The sequence below is a fragment of the Cricetulus griseus genome, chromosome 3 (genome assembly GCF_003668045.3).
Source record: "Cricetulus griseus strain 17A/GY chromosome 3, alternate assembly CriGri-PICRH-1.0, whole genome shotgun sequence".
Lineage (NCBI taxonomy): Eukaryota > Metazoa > Chordata > Mammalia > Rodentia > Cricetidae > Cricetulus > Cricetulus griseus.
This window is the reverse complement of record NC_048596.1, coordinates 166,255,807-166,268,817: the sequence shown is the minus strand read 5'-3', so window position 1 is coordinate 166,268,817 and position 13,011 is coordinate 166,255,807. Positions and strand designations below refer to the sequence as shown.

Below are 13,011 nucleotides of genomic sequence, written 5' to 3'. Positions count from 1 at the left end.
TAGTTGAGTTATTGCTGATTTAAATTTTTATTACATATATTAATTCTCTCTCTCTCTCTCTCTCTCTCTCTCTCTCTCTCTCTCTGTGTGTGTGTGTGTGTGTGTGTGTGTGTGTGTCCATGTCCCTGCCATGGAGCATGTGTGGAGATCAGAGGACAATTTGAAGATTCATTCCTTTCTTTCCACTTGGTGGTGTGGAGAATCAAACTCAGGACATCAGACTTGGTGGCAGGTGCCTTTACCTGCAGATCCATCTTGCCCTGGCTTTTATTTTTATTTCATTATTCTATACATATATGTGTTTTGCTTTCATGTGCATCTGTGCACCATGTGTATGCAGTGCCCAGAGAGGCTAGAGGAAGCCTTTAGATAACCTGGAACTGAAGCTACAGACAGCTGTGAGCTGCCACATGGGTGCTAAGAATCAAGCCCGGGTCCTCTAGAATAGTAGCCAGTGATCTGAAGTGCTGAGCCATCTCTCTAGTCCCCATGGTTTAAAAACTGTAGGCAGTCAGAGCAAACACTTGTCCTTTTAGACTGCCTTCACTGTATCTCACAGGGTTTTGTATGTCCTGCTTTCATCTTCCATTTTCACCCACTTTCAGGAATTTTTTGAATTTACTTCTTGATTTCTTCAATCTCTCATTTATCATTCAACAATGTGTTGCTTCATTTCTATGAGTTTTCTTTTTCTCTGGCTACCCCATAGCTTCTTTTATTTTTGATTTCCAGCTTTATTCCATTGTGGTCAGATAGAATATTAAGATGTTATTTTCACTTTCCTGTATTTCTCAAGACTTGCTTTGTGTTTCAATATTTAGTCTATTATAGGGAATGTTTCTGTGCAATGCTGAGAAAAATGTACATTTTTGTAGTGTTGGGTAGAATGTTCTGTAGGCGTCTGTTAGGTACATTTGGTTTAACCCCACTCTTTCTCAGTTTGCTTTTTTGTTTGGATTGGCCTTTATTGGTGAGAGTGAGCTACTGAAGTCACCAACTACTGTTGGAGTTAATCTGTGGCTTTGTTTCTAGCAGTATTTGTTTCATAATGTTGGGCATAATGTTGGGTATATTTAGAATTTTACTGTTCTCTTGATTCTATTGATCTTCTTTGTCTTTTCTGATTAGTTTTGGTTTGAAGGCAAAATTGTAAGATTTTTACAATGCTGATGCCTGATTCCTGGTTTAATACATTTTTCTACCTGTTCACACTAATATAATGTCTGTCTTTCATGGTGAGGTATATATATATATATATATATATATATATATATATTGTAGATGGCAGAAAGATGGGTCCTGTTTTGTAATTCAATCTTCTTGTCTTTCTTCTTTAATTGAGATAATTAATATTTGAGAGCTATTATTGCAAGATATGTAAAGATTCCTGCCACTTTGTTGATTTTTTTTTTTGTATAACAGCTGCCCTGGTACCATCCCCACCACCCCATCACCCCACCCCACCCAGCTTTTGGATGTTTTTGTCTTTCATTTCATAATATCCTCTGTAGGGCTGACTTGATGGTCATAAATTCTTTTAGCTTATTTTTATCATGGAAAGTTTTTCTTTCTCCTTCAATCATGATTGATAGTTTTGTTGGGTATATTGGTCTGGGTGTGAATCTTTGGTCTTTCAGAACTTGAAATACATCCCTGTAAACCCTTCTGGCTTTTGAAATATTGTTTTGAAAAGTTAGAGCTTATCCTGATGGTCATGTCTTTACACATATCTTGGTCCTTTTCTCTTACTTTCAAGGCTCTTTCTTTGTTCAGTATAGTCAGCATTTTAACCACAGTGTGGTGTGAGGTGTTTCTTTTCTGGCCATGCATATGTGGTGTTCTAGTTACCTTTGGTATCAGATTGCCATCTCTTTGTCTACATTCTGGAAACTTTTTTCTATGATTTCATAGAAAATATTCCATATGCCTTTACATGGAGATTTTCTCCATAATTCAAAGGTTTATCCTTCTCATGGTGTCCCAAAGATCACTTATGTTTCAGTACTACATTAAATATTTTTCCCTTTCTTTGGTTAAATGACCTAATTTCTCTACCTTGTGTTTGAGCATGGATATTTGTCTTTTACATGATCTGCTGTATTGTCAAAGTTTTCTGTTGTATGTTTATTTGACTTATTGAAGTTTCAATTTTTAGCCTCATTCCATTTTGATTTTCTTTAGTGTTTCTCTAAATGAATTATCTTCCTTATTTCAGTCAGCTGTTTGTTTCTGTTCTCTTGGAATTCAATCAGGAGTTTACTCCTATCCTCTTTTATTTTATTCAACTATTTATTCATGTCTTCTTTGCATTCTTTCAACATATTTACAATAGTTCTCTTGATTTCTGTGTTCAGAATTTCTCCTAAGTTAACTTGTCATCTGATACCATTATTATGAGATTGGACTTTTGAAAGCAGCATATTATCTGCAATTTTATTTTATTTTATTTTGTCTTTTAACAAATGCTTTATTGACATATGATGATTGACAAAATATTAGCATCTTCATTTCTGGACTTTATGGCCACCTATAGACTGTATCTTTGGAATAGGAAGAAAACAAAAAGATTCTGTGTTACCATAATGGTAAAGCTGTCTTACTCAGTGTGGGCACAATGTACGTCTAGTGCAAGATGCTCCAAGCCCACAGGCTTGTTCCCTTTACTGACTTCTTACCATCGGCTTGGATCACTCACAGAAGGACAACACTGTCAGCATTAATATTTTAGCAGCATGTTCAATACTCATCTTGCCTTGAGTAAAGAAGCCTAACCCATCTCATTGGTCGAGTGATTTCCATACAATTACTTCTATGCAGAAGATGTGATCATTCCACATTTCTTTTGAGAACTTCCAGAGACTTCGGGGAATCTTTTTTAAACAATAAAAGGTACAGAGTGGGTTCAAGACTAGAGCAGCCTGCCTTAGTTCCCAGTACAAAGGGTCTGAATCCAGTCTCCTGGTTCTCAGCTTGTTGAAGGAGGAAGTTAGAGGGAAAAATGCAGAAACTATCATGTTACTGAGTAGCATATGAAGGGAGCAAGCAGATGAGAGAAGACACAGCCAGCAGAAACTAGGATGTCTAAGATGGGAGGGAGAAACAGTCACTGAGTGCAATTAGCATCAATTCAATTGTCATCAAGAGGGTATGGCAGGGGACAACCTGGAATCACAGCCGTTCAAGTTCTCAGGCTTACAGTGCTGTGGTTCAACAGCCTGCAGAAGGTGGCATGAACCAGGGATTCCACCACCTTTGCATGCAAAAAGGCTAGGATAGAAGCATATGGCTGTCAACCCATGAGAGTGTAGGCTCAACGCTGGTGGAAATCCAGTCTGTACTTGCTTTCTCATCTGCAGAGCTACAGCTTCTTTTCAAAGGCAGGAAGAGCGTTTCTTCTTCATGAATTCTTTCTACCCACTAGTTTTTCCTTATTACTTGATCATTTAAACTAGAAAAGATGCTGCAAGTTATCTCAGCTAGCTTCTAATTTGGCCAGGGCACCAGGACGACCCGAGTGAACGACCATGTCTTCTTGGTTCTTCCGATGGCAGGCTCAGTATGCTTCTTTGGATTGAATAGATGTGATCTTGTTTGAGAAAAGTGTGTAAACATAAGGCCATATTTTGTTAGTCTCCGTCCCAGAGAACTGGTGGAGCACCTCTCGGCGCTTGTTTTTGCCGCATCCTTGTACTGCTGTAGCTTGGCAGCAACTGCTTCAGGTTTATCATCTCCCTGTTGGATAAGTGGCTCACCAGTAATGTCATCAACCCCCAGCACTTGAGGTGGGTTGAAGTCCAGATTATTGACCCTCCCGCTAGAAGGGTGAATCCATTATCGGCTCAGACAGTCTTTAAGTGTCTCAAAGGGAATATTCAAACTAATCACTAGGTCCACATCACAGATTCTGTCCAAGGCTTCTGCCTGTACTAATGTCCTCGGGAAGCCATCTAGTAGCCAGTGCTTTGTGTTCCGGGTCTCCAGTTCTGACACCATTAGTCGTGTGATCACATGATCTGGAACCAAAAGACCATTTTCTAGGTACTGCTTTGCCGTGTCACCAACTTCCGTGCTGGCATTGAGGTTCTCCTGCAAGAAGTGGCTGCTGGAGAGATGCTGAAGGCCAAAGTTTTGGGTCATCCTTTCACATACGGTGCCCTACCAGAGCCGGGCGGCCCGAGGATGACCGCTCGTAGGATTTTGTAAGCCATGGCTATGGAGGGAAGGAGGTGGCCTCGCACGCAGCTCGTGTGCTTTGCCCGACAGCCCCTGCCTCGGCACCCTCTGCACGCGGGGATTCGCCTGCCCTATCTGCATTTTTGTAGTGAGACTTGTGCATATTTTCTTGATTATGGTCTTTGGTGTAAGTCTGACCTGCCTGTGTCATGTGGACATTTGAATATCTGCTTGCTGTTTATGCAACTTTGCCAGATTGGAGTCAGTTGTGTTGGAAGCCCATTACTGACTTTTGGGTATGGTATCTGAGATTGTCTAAGCATAGAGAGGGAATGCCATGACCTTTGAACTCATGAGCAGGTGCTCTGCATGATCTGACAGAACAGGTGATGGTTTTCCAGTGTCAGCAGTGGTGTGGCCTCTGACCTGAGGTTCAAGAGAGCACTTCAAGGGTCTACTGTGGTGGTGGAAGTTCCAGGTATAGGGGTCTGTGATCTCTGATTTGAGAAGGATGCGGCCATGCCACACTTGTCCTAGGAGGATGGTTGGTTAGGGTGATCAAGCATGGTGGGGCGGTGACCTCTGATCTGGGGAGTGGAAAGGTGCTTTGTACGGGTCATGTGTTGGGAAGGTTAGGGTGCCCAGAGGGAGACATGAGTGTGTTCTTTGACCTTGGCCGTAGCTCCACATGGATCCTGAGATGCTGGCGTTTAGAGATTTATTTAAGTTTTATTTATGTGTCTCTGTGTATCTATGCAGACCCAGGCATGGGAGCCCGTGAAGGCCAGAAAAGAGTAGAGTTTGATGCCCTGGAGCTAGAGTTATAGGTAGTTTTGAGTTGTCTGATGTGGTGGCTGGGAACTGAATGAGAGTCCTTTGCTAGAACAGCAAGTGCTCTTAGGGGTAGAGCCATTTCTCCGGCCCCATGCTGGGGTTTAGGATGCTAGAGGCTAGGTGATTTTGAAGAAGATCCCCTGCACAGGGGAGGCTTCTTTCTGGACCTTGGATTAGGCATGAACCACACCCAAACACCAGTTTTCACAGAGAGATCCTTTATTAAACCAGGAAGGAAAGTTAAAGTGGCTGCTTTCTGACTCAGGCGGAAAACAGCAGCAAGTGACATTGCAGGTGTCATTTTTAAGAGGAGGAGAAGGGGAGTCTGTGTTAGAATGGGCTAGGATGTGTGGAAAGGAGATAGAGGACGAGGGAGAAGGGGAAGGGGACAAGGGAAAGGGGCAGGGATATTTGTCCTGGAGGGACAAAGGACTGCCTTTGTATGGAAAGCAGACAGATGTGGCACATAGGAAAACCGCCAGTTAGAAAGGTACAAGGGGAAGTCCCATGTTGGGATGAGGTGTTAATTTTCATTGGGCATGTTAATTTGGTGAGCCAAAGGGGGCTTCTGATCGCTGGACTTTGGTAGTCAGCCTCAGGAAGAGAAGGAAGTGGTCAATTAAGGGAACAGACCTTCATGGCTAGTTTTAGGAATGTAATCTAATGGTTTCTGGCAAGGCTGAGGGAATGGGAGAAGGGCAAGGCCTGCCAGAGCCACATGCTTGAGTGGGCTAGCATCCCTTCAGATGTGGTCTCTGATTGGTGTGTTGAGTTCCTTTTAAGTCTTGAAAACCAGGGATTAGGGTTCCAGCTGGAGGATGGAAGGGAGAGAGATGTGGCCTCTAACCAGGGGACTGATGTCTAATTAGGCTTGAGACCTGCATTGGGCTGAGCTCTATGCAGGTTCTTAGATGTTGACACTTGGGGTACCAGAGGGCAGGAGATGTGGTCTCTGACATGGTCTTGGGGCACTGGGTGTCAGAATGATGGCGGGCTGGGGGTGTGACCTGTGATCTGAGGGGTGAGCTCTACTCATGCCTGGGTTCTGGGGAACAGCTTCCACCTGAGTCCTGAGGCATGGAGTACTTACTGAAAGAAATGAGCTGTGGCTTTAATGTAGGTAGGAGATCTGCATGGGTCAGAGATGCTGGCCAACGAGCTCCATGTAGGTTCTGAGGAGCTGGGGGTTAAGGCGACAGAAGGAGATGTGGCCTCTAACCTGTCAACCTAGTCCCAGCTGGGGCTTGTGGCACTGGAGAATATGCTGGGTCCTGAGGAGCTGGAGGTTAGTGTACCAATGAGAGGAAGCAGTGGCTTCTAACCCAGAGATTGGGTCCAGGGTGCTTGGGTTCTTCTTTGGTTTGGAGCCCGCAGGGTTTTGGACTAGAACTCTATAGTTAGGGTTAGGGTTAGGTTTTTGGCCTTTATATTTGCACTGGGCCTACACATTGATTCCCTGGGGTTTCCAGTTTGACAACTAAAGACCTGGGACTTTTCAAAACACAACTATTACATGTTCCAATTCCTTTAAGGAAACTATCATTCTATGTCTTGTGTAACAGTTTTCTCTGAGATGGAAACATTCCATCCAGCAGGAAGGCATCTGAATTAGACCAGAATGCAAACAATAAACAACTCAAAATAGCTCCAGGAAGTTCCTGAAACTGACCAGATTCACTATCCCACCCCCTCCTCCAAGTGTAAGCAATAAAGCTGCTGATAGTCACTTTCAGACAAGTCAAGCTCCAAAGAAGACAGAGACCAGGCCAGCTGCCTAGAAGAAGCAGAGCTGCCTGTAACTGGCTTAGATCAATTGGGTCATTTGGAAAGGGCACTCTCCAACCTATTGAGGTGCCTTCAGGCTGTGTAGTATACTCCAGGTTTCCAGTGTTTTGTGAGGTGTCACCTGTGCTGGGTGGGCTTTGATGATGTAGTTGTCTTTGAGTGGTTTCTACTCCCGGAAAAAAAAAAAAAAAAAAAAAAAAAAAACCAACCCTCACCTATTGTCTTAGCATTTCTATTGCTGTGATAAATACCACAACCAAAAACAAGGTGGCGAGGAAAAGGTTTATTTGGCTTACACTTCCATATTGTAATCTATCATCAAAAAGCCAGGGCAGGAACTCAGACACTACAGGAACCTGGAGGCAGGAGTTGGTGCTACTTACTGCCTTGTTCCTCATGGCTTCCTCAGCTTGCTTTCTTACAGAACCTGGAGCACCAACCCAGGTGGTTCCATAATCTGAGCACCCCTACAATCACTAATTATGAAAATGTCCTACAGGCTTGTTTGCCTATAGCCTAATCTTATGGAGATGTTTTCTTAACTGAAGTTCCCATCTGTCAAATGGTTCTGCCTGTGTCAAGTTGATATAAATTTAGCCAGCACACCTTTATTCCTGTAAGTAGCCCCAATAAAACTCATAATCCACCAAGTTGGACTTTGGTGGTTTCCATACTTTGGTCTGTCATGGACTCCCTATCTGGGGTGAGTAGACATTTGTTGTGTCTTCCCAGGAAAAGTTTTGTCATATAACAGTGTGTGTGTTCTTTGTATATGTGTGTCTTTACACCTATGTATGTGTGCATAAGTATGTGTGTGTGTATATATCCATCTGCCCATCCCTCCAACAATCTACTTACTAACAAATCTGTCTTCTTTTTCATGGAAGAATCTTTACTACTACAAATAGCAATGCTCAGTATTTCCCTACAAGAGCTCCAAGGGAGCATTCATTTCCCTAGACTCAGAGAGAGTAGCACCAACTCTTCGGGGCCAGTAAGCTGCTGAGCAGACAAGAAGGCAAGTAGCAGAAGGAATAGCATCGGCTACAATGAAGGACTTGCTGCTTAGCTTGGTGGGTGATGATGTCACAGCCACACACCTTTTATGGCCCCTGTGACCTTGGCCAATTCTCTCTATCTCTGGACCTCAAGCCCCTCAAGCTCCTAAATGAGGAAAACAATCCTTTCTTTGTTCATTTTTTTCTTCATTAACATCCTTGATTTTTCTTGAAAAGTACAAATGAGCAATATGAAAGAAATTTCTTTAGTTACTGGAAAAAGCAAAGTACTATATAAGATATAAGAGTCAAGCATTTAAAATATATTCTGTATTTATTCTATGATAAATACAGAATGCAGCATACTTTGATTATGTCTAACCCCTCACTCTCTCCCTACTCCTATGAGACCCCTCATCATGGTTCCTGTCTAATTTCATGTCCTCTTTCTAATAAATTCACTAAATCCTGTTATTGCTGCTAGTATAGGGCTATTTATTGAACCACAGACAGCCTACCATGGGCCATATCCTTTAAAAGCACTGATTTTGCCTCCCCAGCAGCTACTAATTCCCATAGTTCCTCAGCTCAGGCTGGACTTTGTGAGCCCCTTGCCATCTATGCTGGAAGGTTGACTGGTTTGATCTTGTACAGGTCTTGTTCAGGTGTCCACAGCCACTGTGAGGTCATGTGTGAAATGGCCCTGTCATATTCAGAAAAACATGGCTTTGTTTTCTGAAAACAATCCTCTCCAACTTCTGCCTGCCTCTTCCATGAAAAGGTGATCATTTGAAGTCATATAGAGACCCCTAGGGTATGGTGTCTTTGTTGTAGAATATTACTTTAAGGTGTGTTACTTTTGTCTATGCTGTGGAGTGTCTGTTTAATGATGCAGAGATGTGTTGCATTTGTTTAACTCTGTGAAGCTGTGATTGCCTGTCTAAAACACCTGATGTCCTAATAAAGCACTGAATGGCCAATAGCGAGGCAGGAGAAAGGATGGGCAGGGCTGGCAGTCAAAGAGAATACATAGAAGAAGTGAAAAAAGGAGGAGCAAGATATGACAAGGAGAGGAGGACTCCAGGGGCCAGCTACCCAGCCAACCATGGAGTAAGAGTGAAAGTAAGATTTACAGAGACAGAGAACGGTAAAAGCCCAGAGGCAAAAGGTAGATGGGAGAATTTAAGTTAAATGCTGGCAAGAAACAAGCCAAGTTAAGGTCTGACATTTATAAGATAGAATAAGTCTCCATGTGTGATTTATTTGGGAGCTGGGTGGCAGGTCCTCAAAAGAGTAAAGAGCCCAAAGAACAAAGAGTAAAATGTGAAAAAAACCTACAACAACGTGTCTTCATTAGGTTTCTTTGAAAACCAAAGACATAGACTTGGGGGCAGGTGCTCATAGGAGGTTGGAGTGAAGAGACTAGGGACAATGAAGAGGAGGCAGGACAAGTCAACAGAATGTCACCAAGAAATGTCCCCCTAACAGACGGGAAGGGATGTGTATCTGGTGGTTCCTGTACTGTTGAATGCCTATGTCTGAATGTGGGCAACAACCACTGTGGGAATGTCTATGGTGTGCAGATTTCCTTGTCACCAGTTAGCTCTAATATACATAAATGTTATAGGAACAGTCTCTTTTCGCCACATCCCTCATTTAACTCTTATTAATAGAATGGCCACTAGCCAAGATCCATACAAACCTGTGCTGTGGATCTGATAAAAGTCAAGGGCTTTTCCCACCTTCAGTTTTGGCATTGCTTCTTTAAGATACACCTTCTCATCCTCAAACTGGGCTGGTCAAGAAGTCCATTGGTGGTCTGAGTGGAGTCCTCTGTGGCCAAACCCTAGGAGACAGCTGTTTTCATTTTTCTTCCAGTTGCTGCGCTATAAAACACAACTGAGGAGAGAGTGGGTTGATTTTAATTCACAATTCCAGGAGACATTCTATCATGGCAGGGACATAAAACAGCTGGACATGTGACATCCACAACCAAGAGCAGAGAGAAATGAATGCACATGTTCTTACTGCTCAGTCCTCATTCTTTCCTCTTACACAACTCAGAGCCCACAGCCAGGGCATGATGCTGCCCACTTGCAGGCTGGGTCTTCCCATGTCAGTTAACACACTCAAGAGTCTCCCAAGGACATGCCCACAGGTCAGCCCCCTCTAGGCAGTCTCTTACTCTCTTCCCCTGGTGACTCTAGATTATGTCAAGTTCACTGTTAAAAATAGCCATCACAATAGTCAAACATTTATTTTTTTAGTTCAAGAAATTCCATTATTAAGTCTGAAAAAATATGATGGCTTTATGTGGACTATGCCTAGAATTCTAAATCCTGATTTTTGAATGACAAATAAATGTTCACTTTATTAAGAATAAAACATGCATATATATATATATATATATATATATATATATATATATATATATTATCCCCTGCTAGCCCTGGATCATGTAGCAACCCCAGTCTATCAAAAGAATGCTAAAGTTAGTCTTATCCACAAAGAGATTTTGAAGCATGACTTCTGATAAAATCAGTCCCAGCACCCTGCTGTCATTTGATAAAACTTGGCAATGAAATCTTAATTTTCTAATTCTCTGATTGGGTTTGTCTCTCTAACACAGGGGCAAGCTATTTTATATTTTTAGGGTTTAAATTAGGAGTTTCCTATTCACAAATCCTTACCGGATGCCTTTTTATAAACCAAGGTGCTGCTGTCGTCAAGTTGAGCACCTTTGGAAACAGCTGTAAGAAGGCAGGGAATTTAGGCCATCGTGTGACCTAATTGTTTGAGTTGGATGTGGCAACTGCTAGTGACTTGAGCTGTTTCAGCTGAAACAATTAGCTGCATACCCTTGTTCTGATTCTTCAGGAACTCTAGTTGGCAGTTACCCCCTTGGTTACCTGGGTAATCTTTGGGAGCTGCTTATTGGTGGGAACACTGGAGGTCAGAGTGGAAAATGCCACAGTGACCTTAGTCATGGTGTAACTGTAAAACCGTGGTGTTCTGCTTCCCAAGTCATTAGCGCATGACCAAGGACTACAGAGCCCATGGTGGTGTTGCATGCCTGTAGCCCCAGCACTCAGGAGGTGGTGGTGGAGGCAGAAGGATCAAACCCAGTCTCATCTATAATGAGTCCAAGGCCAGCCTAAACTTTTTTTTTTTAAGAAAGAAGAGCTTCTGATGTCTATTTCAGAGGCCAAGGTTAAAGCAGTGCCCAGGATAGTCAAATACTGACTGTGTGATGGAGAAGACAGACAAGTAGGAAGAGAAGATTTCATGCATGATGGTTAAGAAGAAGCAGGGCATGATAAATGAGAGGGGCTGTGTTGACTTCTGATGAGAACCCCAGGACATCGCTCTATAATCTGAAAACTCAGGGACTAGAATGTCAAGGGTATTGTAGAGAAGATTTGAATAGCCAAGGACCCACCATAGACATCACACTTGTGGGCAGAGGGATGATCAGGTGAGGCCTGAGGTTGGCATCTCTGCAGAGTGTGGGACAGCATAGTGAGCAGTAGAGTGTGAGCTGTAGGGGAGAGCAGGATAGGTTGTGGAGGGCCTGGCAGTCACTGGTTGAGAATGTGCTCAAGGTATGATGGTAAACTTATCATGTAGTTTAAGCAGGGGAGTGATCTGCTCTGATTTAGGCTTTTATAAGAACATTTGGAAAGCTTTGTGAATACAGGGGTAAGAGGGGAGAGGAGGAGACCAGGGGAGGCTATTGCAGCAGTTCAGACAAAAGCAGAAGAAAAGTAGAAAAATCAGGGTGTAATTTAGAGGAAGACCAAAGAGTATCACTTAGATGTGGTCATGGGTAGGAAAGGGAAAATCAGATGTTGTGGACTATATATTTATGCCTCCACCAAACTTTTCTCTTGAACCAACAGCATTCAGCTGGATGGTATACAGTGATAAGTGATTTATTTCAGGTGAGGTCATGAGTTTGGATTAGCACCTTATAGTTAGAGCTGCTTCCATGGCATGTGCGAGCCAACGAGAAGTCAGAGACCAGGAAGGATGCTGTACTAACCAGATTTGCACTGCTGTAATGAAAAGCGGGAGAGAGAGAGGCTGCATGTAAAGTGGAGAGGTTTGTTTAGCTCACGTTTGGAGGTTTGAAGCCTAAGATTGGGTGGGCCCAATTGGTGTATCTCTGCTGAGGGTGGCTGATGGTAATGGCAGGAGCATTTGTCAGGGAAAGTACCCGAACACTGAACTAGAGCAGAGAGAGGAAGGGCCAAGGGGACCATAATCCTATTCAAGAGCATGACCCTAATGGTCTAAGGTCCTCCCACGGGGCTACACTTCTTAAAGGTCTAAAACCTCTTCAAATACCACTACTCTGGGGTTCAAGCCTTTATGTAATAGACTTTTTTCTTTTTAGAGCTCTATTTTTATTATTTTTAAATTCTCTCTCAATGTGCATGTGTGTGTTTATATGCATATGAATGTGGGTGCCCTTGGAGGCCTGAGGCATTGTGATGATTCCCCTGGATCTGTCATTAACTACCAGATTTTGGTTCTGGGAACCAAAGTTGGGTCCTCTGTAAGAGCACTCTATGCTCTTTTACTATCTTACCAACAGCCACCCAAATTATAGAGCTGTGAGGGGCAATTCAAGTATACTCAAATAAAAACAAGGGCCCTCACCAGGAACCCAACCTGCTGACAGCCATGATCTTGACCATCACAGACTCCAGAAGTTTTGTTAGTAGCCAGAACTAAGACATCAAGGATAACCCTGTTTCCGTCTGGGAGTTTGGACAGATGGTTTATTGGATGCTGTTCTTTGAGATGGGATAGGCACCAAGAGAGGAGGGGGGATTCAATGCAAATATGTAGAGATTCTGCACTAGTTTGAGTATCTTTAGATGAGGATTTGAGTAATGGAGATCACTTGGGTTGCAGTTCAAGGAAACACTGGTGTGGGAGTGGGAAGATGAGACAGATTGAAGAAGGCAGCCAAATTAGGGCAAATAGTCAAGCAAGTTACCTTGGAAGTTGCTCAAGCCTGATACCCAGCATTCTCTGGGGGTCACAGCAGCCCATGCTTCTCACATCTGCTTCACCTAGATGGTGAAGGACTTGGGTTTCTTAACTCCTTATCCACTGTAGCCACAGCCTGAAGGCTGTTCCTGGAGGAAATGAATTTTCCAGTGTGCCACACCTGCTGCGTGTGCAGGTGCAGCAGCCTCTAGCAGACAGAAGA

General features: G+C 43.1%; 1 pseudogene; it reads right to left on the bottom strand.

Annotated features, from left to right (window-relative positions):
• Positions 1 to 3,553: 3,553 nt before the first annotated feature.
• Positions 3,554 to 4,208, bottom strand: LOC100769363 (annotated as a pseudogene).
• Positions 4,209 to 13,011: the final 8,803 nt, after the last annotated feature.